Below are 12,642 nucleotides of genomic sequence, written 5' to 3' on the forward strand. Positions count from 1 at the left end.
CAAATTTGGAAATTCATGATCATAGCTTATACTTGAAATTTTAGTAAGGCATGAATGCGTGATCAATTGATTTGAAAATCATGTAATTGACTTGAAAACATGCATGATCATAAACTTTATATAAGTTCATACATAATTCATATAGATAATATCATTACGAAGTATAATTGAAAATACTCATAATTTTCATCATGAATCCTAGAGATCAAAATAGGAGAATTCATGAAAAAACTCTTTAATTTAATGAAATAACCATTAATTTATATCAAAATAGAATCATGATCATACTTTGAATCAAAATTCATGCAATAGGAAAAGAGATCATAAAACTCATAAAATACCAAACTTTAATTTGATAGAAAACCTTGAGAAATTGATTGGGCTTCATAGATGAAAGAATCCATGAATCAATTCCCACATACCTTAAGTGAAAACACCAAATAATTTGGAAGAACTTGAGAGTTTTGATGGAGAGCTTGAGTGAATTTACTTGAAGTCTTCAATGGAGTCCTTGAGAGTCTTTTGTATAGAGAGAAGTACTTGAGTAGGTGAATTATAGAAGAATGAATAGAATTAGAGGTATATGTTAATTTATATAGTTGAATTAGGTCCTAAAAACATCTAAGTTAATTAGTTAACAATTTGGGAAACTCTAAAACACCCTTACTAATTATCCAACTCGTCCAGAAAATACTTGCTAGGTCCGCGACGTGGACTTGTCGTGGACCTTTCTATTTTGTGCAGGTTTTTGAGAATTCTATCTTTTGATCTATGGATCCTAAAACTCCATTGAAACTATTTTCCTGCAGGTTTTGACCCCATGATTGATATTCTGAACTCAGATTTTCCAAAAATATTAAGGATAAGGTGTTACATGAGCGGCCTAATCCCAAGGAATTCTTAAGGCACTTGTGGACTTTTTGAGGGATCTTACAATATATCCCCCTTGGGAACATTCTTCCTCGAATGAGATTCAACTAATATAGGAAGGACATGAAAAAAGGACTAAAAACCTGACATGATTATGAGGACACTTTTAAAGATGCATAGAACATGTAAGCTTCATACTTAACATAAGACATAGTCCTTGAGAAAACAAAATCATTAATCATGCATGCATATGAATGACATAGAGAACTAAAACGTAGGGGTTTAATCGATTTGATTATGAACAACTTAGTACCTCTAGGTTCGAGTGAAAGGAAAGAGATACGGATAATACTTCATCATGTCTGATTTTGCTTCCCACGTAGCACTCTCTACTTGTTGACTCCTCCATAACACTTTAATGGATGCAACATCCTTATTTCTTAACCTCTTCATTTGTCGGTCTAAAATCTCAATCGGGACATCCTCATAAGTCAAATTCTCTTCAATACTTACGTTATCCATTGCCACAATAGAATTTGGATCACCCACAAACGTCCTCAACATTGGCACCAGATGAACCAAAGCCAACTCAAGTGGAAACTCTAACTCATATGCTACTTTGCCAATGCGCTTCAATATCCTATAGGGACCTATAAATCTAGGGCTTAACTTCCCTTTCTTAACAAACCGCATTACCCCTTTGCTAGGTGAAATATTCAAATACATTATATCATCCACATCAAATTCAAGCTCTTTCTTCCTAGTTACGAATAGGACTTTTGACGACTTTGAGCCATTTTCAATCTCTTTTTTATGAGTCTTAGTTTCTCCATTGCATCAATTACAAAATCTTTACCAATCAATGCCATCTCACCTACTTCAAAACACCCCACCGGAGACCTACTCCTTCTCCCAAACAAGGCTTCAAAAGGAGCCATTTAGATGCTAGAGTTAACTATTATTGTAGGAAAACTCAATCAATGGAAAATGGTCATCCCAACTTCCTCTAAAATCAATCACACATGCCCTTAACATATCCTCCAAGGTTTGAATTTTTGTTTCAGCTTGCCCATCAATTTGAGGATGGAAAGCAGTACTTAGCTTGACTTTAGTACCAAGACCTTTCTGAAATGACTTCCAAAAATGTAAACTAAATTGAGTACCTCTATCTGATATAATCAACAAAGGAACACCATAAAGTTTCACAAGTTCACAAATGTACAACTTAGCATAGTCTTCGGCACCATAAGAAGTCTTGACCGGTAGAAAATGTGTCGATTTGGTCATTCGGTCCACAATGACCCAAATTGAATCATGTTGTCTTCTAGTATGAGGTAAACTCGTGAAAAATTCCATATTCACATCTTCCAACTTTCATGTAAAAATTTCGATTTCTTGAGCTAGACCTCCTGGCCTTTGATGTTCAACTTTCACTTGTTGACAATTTGGACACTTAGCTACAAACTCCGCTATGTCCTTCGTCATGCCATTCCACCAATACACTTTCTTCAAGTTATGATACATATTGGTGGATCCTGGATAAATTGAATACTGGAATTATGGGCCTCACTCAATATCAACCCTCTTAATCCATCAACATTTGGAACACTCAAACGACCTTGGTAACGTAGTACCCCATCTTCTTCTAAGGAGAAAGCCTCAATAGATTTTTCGGAAACCGACTTCTTCAATACGATCAAAATTAAATCATTATCTTGTTTGGCCTTAATGTCTGTCACAAGAGACAATTCCAAACCATTATGTATAAGAATGCCTTCATTATTGGAATCAACCAAACACACACCTTAACTTGCCAATCTATGGAACTCTTTAACCAACTCTCTTTTATCTTCCTCAACATGTGAAACACTACCCATAGACAACCGACTAAGGGTATCGACTACAATATTTACCTTACTTGGATGGTACAATATGCTCATGTCATAGTCTTTTAGGAGTTCAAGCCATATTCTATGCCTAAGGATCAATTCCCTTTGACTCAACACATATTTCAAGCTTCTACGGTTGGTAAACACATCAACATGCATCCCATAAAAATAATGGCGGCAAATTTTCAATGCAAACACAACCGCCGCCAAATATTCAATGCAAACAAAACCACTATAAGTTCAAGATCATGGGTTGGATAGTTCCTTTTATGCACTTTAAGTTGTCTAGAGGCATAGGCTATAACCTTACCATGTTGTATCAAGACACAACCCAAACCATAATGCGAAACATCACAATAAACAACAAACCTATCCAAACCTTTGGGCAATGTCAAAATAGGAGCCGACATAAGACGATCCTTCAATATTTGGAAACTTATCTCACATTGTTCCGACCATTGGAATTTTGCCTTATTTTGTGTCAACTTAGTTAAAGGAGAAGCAATAGATCAACAAACCTTCTGTAGTATCCAGCTAAGCCCAAAAGGCTTCTAATGTCCAAATGAGATAATAGTCTAAGACAATTCTTAACCGCCTCCGTTTTCTTTGGATCTACTTTAATCCCATCATCGTACACCACATGGACAAGAAATGCAACCTCCCTTAGCTAAAATTCGAACTTACTAAATTTAGTGAATAATTGCTTGTCTCTCAATATTTGTAACACAATCCTCAAGTGACCCATATGATCTTCCTCATTTCAAGAATAAATCGAGATATCATCAATGAACACCACTACAAACATGTCCAAATATGGCTTGAAAATATGATTCATCAAATCCATGAATATAGTGGGAGCATTAGTCAAACCAAATGACATTACTATAAATTCAAAATGATCATACCTCATTCAAGAAGCCATTTTGGGAATATCACACTCCCTTACCCTCAAGTGCTGATAATCGGAATGGAGGTCAGTCTTAGAAAAGTAGCTTGCTTGTTGTAATTGATCAAACAAGTCATCTATACTTGGAATTGGATATTTGTTCTTTATGGTGACCTTATTCAATTTCTAGTAGTCTATACACATTCGGAGTGACCCATCCTTCTTCCTAAGAAATAACACGGGAGCACCCCATGGTGAAATACTCGTTCTTATAAAACCCTTATCCAACAAATCCTTCAATTGTTCCTTCAACTCCTTAAGCTCTGCCGAAGCCATACGGTAAGGAGGAATAGAAATAGATTGGTTATGGGGAAGGATATCTTTGTCAAAGTAAATTTTCCTTTCAGGAGAATTACTGGACAAATTATCAGAAATATATCGAAGAACTCATTAACTATAGGGACCGACTTAAGAGTAGGTTTTTTGGAATCGATGTCCCTAACTTGCACAATATGATAAATGCACTCTTTGGAAATCATTTTTTGGGCCTTAATGCATGAGATGAATCGACCCTTAACCACTAAATCATTGCCCTTCTATTCAAGAATAGGCTCATTAGGAAAGTGAAACTTAACCATACGAGTCCTACAACATATGGATGCATAAGTGGCATGTAACCAATCCATTCTAAGAATGATGTCAACATCAGTCATATCAAGTTCAACAAGGTCACATGGAAAACTCTGTCAAGACTCATACGGTACAATTTCTATAAGCTCTCTTGGCCAATACCGAATCACTAATGGGAGTATAAACCAAAAGGGGTTTTATTAACACCTCGGGGCACACATCAAATCTCATAGCAATGTAAGGAGTAACAAAAAACAAGTTGGCACCCAGATCAGACAATGCATAAACTTCAAAGTTAAATACTCATAACATACCCATGACCACATCAGGAGCCTCATCAATCTCTTATCTATCATAAAGAGCATAGAATCGGTTATTGCGTTGGCTACCCTTAGGTTGAGCTTGGGCACCTTGCTGCACTTGGCTTCCTAGAGGATGACCTTCACCACCTTTATTGACAACAAAAAAGCACTCGGATACTTTATGACCCATCTTGCCACATCCATAGCAAGCACTCATTCCTATCAAGCAGTTTCCTCCATGATGCTTTCCATACTTTGCACACGTAGGAAAAAAAGGGTTACTAGAATTTACACGTCTTTCTCCTTGAGCTTTAGGGTATGGTACCCTATCCTTAGAAAACTTCTTCCTCGATCTTTGGCCTTGATGAGAGCGTCCACTACTACCAAAGGTCCTAGCATGGGAGAACCCACCTTCATACCGGGCCCTCTTAGAATCCCTTATCCTCATTTTCTTGAGATTTTCTCCTTCAATTTGTTCATAAAATGTCATGTGCCATGATATGTCCATCTCATTAACAATCATAGAGGTGAGATATTCCTTCGCAACCAAGTCGAACACCCTCGATATGAATTTACTCATTCGGGTACGTGGATCGGCAACCATTGAAGGAGCATACTTGGATAGCTTAGTAAACTTGAGGGCATAGGCCCTCATCCCTATATTGCCTTGTCGAAGATTTATGAACTCCAACACTTTAGCCTCTCTTAACTCAAGAGGGAAAAAGTGATTAAGGAAAGCAATTTTGAAAGCTTCCCATTCAATAGGACCTTCATCCACCCTCTCCAACTTCCATTGAGTATACCATATTTTAGACACACCCTTGAGTTGGTAAGCCGCCAACTCCATTTTTTCTTCTGAAGTCACCCACATAACACTCACTATTTTATAGACCTCATCAATGAACTCTTAAGGATCCTCAACAACTTTTGATCCATAAACCTCTAAAGGATTCATTCATGCAAAGTCCCTTACTCTTGAGGAGGGAGTAGGAAAATTAGGAGGAGTCACAATACCTTGGTTGTTCACCACTCGGGCTAGCATAGTAATGGTGGTTCAAAACTCTGCATTAGTCACTTGGTCTGATAAAGGACCATTATCTTGAGGAATTGGGTGAGATTGGGATTTATTAACATTATCTCCCTTTGGAAATGGTGGTCTTCTTGGAGCCATCTCTCTTAAAATCACAAAGAAAGACCGTTAGGGAAAAGAAGTCTTATGGCAAACTCTATAGCACGCCATAGATCATGAAAGAAGTGAGAATTCCTAAAATGCCTCATAGCCTCCTACTTGTAAGTGTGGCACGCTTCACACCCATGAATAAGACTCTACTTGACACAGCATGTTGGACACCTTAGAGTACTTGAAAAAGAACCTTGTGCTATGATACCAAGTTTATAACAACCCGACCTAGGGTCTAGTCAGAACACGGCAATTAAAACCCTGAAGGGATCCAACAAAGCCTCTTGTACATATCATAAGCATTCATAAGGTAAAACAAAAGTGGAAACATAATAAGAGAGTCTAAATCATGAATAGAAATTTAAAAATGATATATGAAAACATAACCTTAAAATATTTGTCCAACTAGATGCCTTTACACATGAATATAGGCGGATTCTAGGACATGTCCCTAGCTCACCCTCAATATGAAGCATAGAAAAAGTCTTTGAAAACAATAACTAACTCGATAACTAGTCCCCGATATATGAGGACTCACTACAACCGCTAGAAAGAAAAGCTTAACTAGCCATATAGATGAGTGTGATCTTCAACCTCAACCCCTACATTATGAGATAATGTAGGTAAAACATATGCATTAATACATTGGAATGTACTAAGTATGTGGGCATGACATGCAACGTAAATCATAGAATGCAATGGTCAAGAAAATCACATCGTAAGATGAGGTAAGTAAAGATATGAGAAAATTATATTGATCAAAGCATTTAAAAAGCATAATTTAAAATCATAGCATACCTAAGAGATCATACATACGTGGGATAGTAAAGTCAGCTCATTTGCCTTTTTATCTACATCTAGAACCCTGGACTCCAACCCATATTAACCAACAATAAGACCATGTGAGCTATAACATAAAAGCCCATTGTCTCCCCACACAACGAACAAAAAGGAGAATCTACTTGCCAAGGTAGACTCTACCCCACTAAGTGGGTCATGCATACGCTATATATGGATCAAATAGCTAGGCCATGAAGGTAATCCTACGGTAGCACGTAGTTATGAGACAAGATACTTTATATAAGGACCCAGTATTTCGAGCCCCCACCTCAAGTCCACATTCGGTGCTAAGTCAAATCCTACAGAATACATTGATAGCATAGAAATTATAATTTCATATATCATAGTCATTATCATAGTTTTGAAATCATGGAGTAGCTAATTTTAATAACATACTTATAATGTGAGATTTTTCCTTTCATCATTACAATCATATTCGCATAATTCATATCGTTTGGCCTTAGCACCACATAGGGCCCTAAGTCACCTTACATCATAACTTGCATGAAAATCATCCTTCGAAACATACTTATCCTCATAATTGAAATACATAATCATAATTCATACTTGGAAATACATGATCAATTGATTTGAAAATCATGTAACTGACTTGAAAACATGCATGATCATAAACTTTATATCAGCCCATACAAAATTCATATAGATAATATCATTACAAAGTATAATTAAAAATACTCATAATTTTTATCATGAATCCTAGAGATCAAAATAGAAGAATTTTTTAAAAAACTCTTCAATTTAATGTAATAACCATTAATTTATATCAAAATAGACTCATTATCATACTTTGAATCAAAATTCATGCAATAGAAATAGAGATCATAAAACCCATAAAATACCAAACTGTAATTTGATAGAAAACCTTGCGAAATTGATTGTGCTTAATGGATAAAAGAATCCATGAATAAATACCCGCATACCTTAAGTAAAAATACTAAATTATTTGGAAGAACATGTAGTTTTGATGGAGAGCTTGAGTGAATTTACTTGAAGACTTCAATGGAGTCTTTGAGAGTCTTTTGTAGAGAGAAATATTTGAGTAGGTGAATTGTAGAAGAATGAATAGAATAGATGTTTCGGTGAATTTATAGAGTTAAACTAGCTCCTAAAAATGCCTAGGTTCATCAGCTAACAATTTGGAAAAAGTCTAAAATGTCCTTATTAAATATCCAACTCAGCTAGAAAACCCTTGCCAGGTTCGTGACGTGGACTTGTCGCGTACCTTTCTATTTTGTGTATTTTTTTGAGAAATATATCTTTCAATCTATGGGTCCTAAAAATCTACTAAAACTATTTTCCTGCAGGTTTTGACCTCTGATCGATATTCCAAACTCAATTTTTTTGTCACGACCCAACCCCGTGGGCCGCGACTGGGGTCCAACTTGGACCCCCGTATACGTAACTTTCAAATATAACCAAATTAAACTATGGGTAATGTGATAAAACCCCCAAAAACCCAAATAGGTTAAAACTTTTTCATGTTCATGTAGCCTCCTTCATTCATATCATATCATGGAAGAGAATGCAAGCCGACAAGGCTGCCATAACGTAAAAACATTTACAATGTGCCATATAGGCACAGCCGAAATAAACTCATGAACAAACCACACATATATGTCTACATACCTCTAAGAATAGTACGGTAACATATGGCGGGACAGGGCCCCCGGCGTACCCTTGAATAAACAAATACATATATACACCGGAGGATTAGTACAAAAAAAGTAGGCTCCGGAATAGTGGAGCACCTCCAATCATAGGTGAGCAGAAATCCTGAGCTGGTGGATCTCTGAAATGAACGTATGTACCTGCGGGCATAAAATACAGCCCTCCGAAGAAAGGGGGTCAGTATGATACATGTACTGAGTATATAAGCATAACATAACTGAGATAACAACTGAAACAGGGATGCAGGAAACCAAGTATAGCATTTAATAGGGTATTGTACCTGCATCTTATAAAATAAAGTCCTGTATACTATTATCACGTACCGTATCCGGCCCGCTCAGGGACTCGGTGTTACAAACACATCATCTATCATGATAGGCATATATATGCTATTATCGCTTTGGAACATATAGCCCTATCCATGTATATAGCAAGCACATGCCGAGGAACGACGACCCGATCCACATATCATGTAATAATGCCGAAGAACGACGGCCCGATCCATATATCGCATAATAATGCTGAGGTACAATGGCCCAATTCTTATATTGCATGATAATGTTGAGGTACGACGGCCCGATCCGTATCTCATATATTAGTACCAAGGAATGACGGCCCGATCCATATACATGCATATCATATAATAATGCCAAGGAACGACGGCCCAATCCATATATCACATAATAATGCATATACGTGCATGTAAGACTTGGTAACACATCAGACATCCCCCAACCATTATCATAAATATGCCTAAGAAACCCCAGATTTAGGAATTTACACACCCAATCACTATTCAGCCTATAGAAGGCTCGAGGGTCGTAGTTCAACTACTTCAAGGCCCTTATCATTCCAAAGTGAGTACAACTCCTGAGTTATACCCGAAACCTATAATGGAATCACCTCTAGCTTATATCATATGTCACTTCAATTACCTTTAAGACATTCCAAAAGGAAGAAGAGACAGGCTTTACACATACCACCTTTCGTCATATAGAAGCCCTAAAAGGCAACAACTCAATTACTATAGGAGTTCTAATAACACGAAGTCAATGAAACTCATGGATCATGCTTGGAATTTATGAATGGAATTACCCCAAGCTCAAATGCATATCATTCATTACTAACGTCTAAGACATGCCAAAAAAAAGAGAAGAATAGCTTTACATACTTATGCCAAAAACATGTCAAAAGAAGGCTTCACATACCTCGTATGGACTTCTCTTAATCATGTTCACGTCGTCGTCCTCCGATCCTATTTAATATGGAAGAAATGTGAGTATCAAAAACCTTAACTTTTAAGTGCCCTCAGTTGCACCTTAGCATTCATGGAACCTATTTCCTTATTCGTCTCCTCGACTAGTTCTTTAATTAGTTAAGGCGTTAACAAAAATTGGGCAGCACCTCCCCTATAAAGTGCCCTATACGAATTTCCAATTACATCCCTAATCACTAAATCCAACCAAAAACAACACCCTGCAGCATATAAATATAAAACATGGCGACATCACGCAACACAAACTCCAAACAACTTGCTGAAAATTACGACACCAAAATAGGGTTTCTAGTCTTTATTTCGCAAAGCCTTTATTTATACAAAACGAGGGGTAATGTGGCTGTTACAATCAGAACCATTACCCCTTTTAGAACACATTTAGTCCCTGCAACAAACCCCCATACACCTGCAGCAGTAAACCACAAGCACAACACTTTACTTCGACGACAATTCAACTATAGCGATTCCAATTTAGTTTGTTTCTAACGTCAAGCATTTCTATGATTTTTTTCATGTTTCCAGATGCTTAAAAAACATATAATACACTTTATAACAACACCATAAACTCCAACTTAAGAGGAGAAACCTTACCTTACCCGAAATTGGCCAAAACTGCCAAATTGCAACTCAAAAACTTTTCAAACTTGCTGAAATCGCGTGGATTGCTTGTCACCAGCTTGCTTGTCACCTACTTTCTTTTCACCTACTTGCTTTTCTTTTGTAAGTTCGGAAACTAGTTTTTACTCCCTTTCGTAGGTTAATAATCTCATCTCATTTTAAGAGACTATGCACTCCTTGCTACTTAAGCTCGACGTATAGTTAAGTAGCTAAAGTGTGTAGGACTTCTAAGTTAGTAGCTTACGCAAGCAAGTCAAGTTCCACGATTTGTTAGTTGGCCTCCAACTCCTTTCAAATACTTATAACTCTATTTTCAACCTTTACTCTCACGGGGCATCACATCCTCCCTTCTTTAGAGTTATTTGGTAACGTTATAGATAATAGGGATCACATGGCTATTTTCAAGAAGCTTACGAACATGTCTCAAGGTACAAAAGTACGGGATATAATATCCTTCCCCCCTTGAGACATTTGTCCTCAAATGTTAACTTGTCTTATAGGGTTATAGGGAGATTTTAGGTGTTCTCTATAACAGTTGCCATCCGCTCTATTTAGGAGTTCAAATTACCCTTGGATATAGGGAGTAAGTACGAGTATCTTTCCTCAATCTCTTTTTCGACTTCTCAGGTCATCCCCTCCCTTTGTTTTTGTTTTGCCACACTTCTTTGACGGAAGTCACGTCCTCAATTCGTAACCTTTTAATTTGCCAATCCAAGATGGTGATAAGTTTCTTCTTGTAGGATAACTCTTCCATTTCATGGACTTCATTTATGGGACATACTCTGGGTGGATTACCAGTACATTTGCAAAGCATCCATATCTGATAGACTGGGCGTAGGGTTCCCAAATCAGGTGGTAAGTTCAATTTACAAGTAACTTTGTCTATCTTACGAGCAACTTGATAAGTTCTAATGTAGTTTGGGCTAAGTTTCCTTTTCTTACCGAATCTTATTATTTCCTTTTCCTGTTCTGGGAGAATTTCGGCAGAGTTTCCTCTATATTTCGTAACTATGCCCAAAACCTGCACGCAAGAATTACCAACAATGCCTCACAGGGCCAATATATATATTCATCTCACATCACAGCCACACGGGGCTTTCAATATCACCTCATATCGCAGCCACACAGGGCCCTACTTCGAACTGCATCTTTTACACTTCCCTTTCTACTTTCCTTTCAGTTTTCAACTTCATATTTCAATAATACTTCAATACCTTACCTGGTACATATATTTCGTGCCTTGGCTTACCTGCGTGTTTGGTAACTTTCAATATCATCAGTCACTTTCTTCTATCAATGATGTCCTTCTACTGAAATAAGAGGTTAGTATAAGGAATTTCACTTCCTATGACTCAGCTCTATTGCGCAATCTTTAGATATGAAAGAAGAATAACATCCTAAATATCCTGTAGCCTCTTGTTTATAGATGTGGTGTGCAACACACCGATAAACAAGACTCTACTAGACACGGTCTGTAGACAAACCAAGGACGAACTACTTTGATACCACTTCTATCACGACTAAACCCCGTAGGCCGCGACTGGGGTCCGACCTGGACCCCCGTATACGTAACTTTCAAATATAACCAAATTGAACTATGGGTAATGTGATAAAACCCCCAAAAACCCAAATGGGTTAAAACTTTTTCATATTCATGTAGCCTCCTTCATTCATATCGTATCATGGAAGAGAATGCAAGCCGACAAGGCTGCCACAACGTAAAAACATTTATAATGTGCCGTATAGGCACAGCCGAAATAAAATCATGAACAACCCACACATACATGTCTATAGACCTCTAAGAATAGTACGGTAACATATGGTGGGACAGGGGCCCCGCCGTACCCCTGAATAAACAAATATATATATACACCGAAGGATTAGTACAAAAAAACTAGGCTTCAGAATAGTGGAGCACCTCCAATCATAGGCGAGCGGAAAGCCTGAGCTGGCGGATCTCTAAAATAAACGTCTGTACCTGCGGGCATGAAACGCAGCCCTCCAAAGAAAGGAGGGTCAGTACGATACATGTACTGAGTATATAAGAATAATGTAACTGAGATAACAACTGAAATAGGGATGCAGGAAACCAAGTATAGCATTTAATAGGGTACTGTACCTGCATCTCATAAAATAAAGTCCTGTATACTATTATCACGTACCGTATCTGGCCCGCTCGGGGACTCGGTGTTATAAACACATCATCTATCATGATAGGAATATATATGCTATTAGCGTATGGAACATACAGCCCTATCCATGTATATAGCAAGCACATGCCGAGGAACGACGGCCTGATCCATATATCATGTAATAATATCGAGGAATGACGGCCCAATCTATATATCGCATGATAATGCTGAGGTACGACGGCCCAATCCTTATATCACATGATAATGCCGAAGTACGATGGCCCGATCCATATCTCATATATTAGTACCGAGGAACGACGGCCTGATCCA

The sequence above is a fragment of the Solanum dulcamara genome, chromosome 5, assembly GCF_947179165.1.
Source record: "Solanum dulcamara chromosome 5, daSolDulc1.2, whole genome shotgun sequence".
Taxonomy (NCBI): domain Eukaryota; kingdom Viridiplantae; phylum Streptophyta; class Magnoliopsida; order Solanales; family Solanaceae; genus Solanum; species Solanum dulcamara.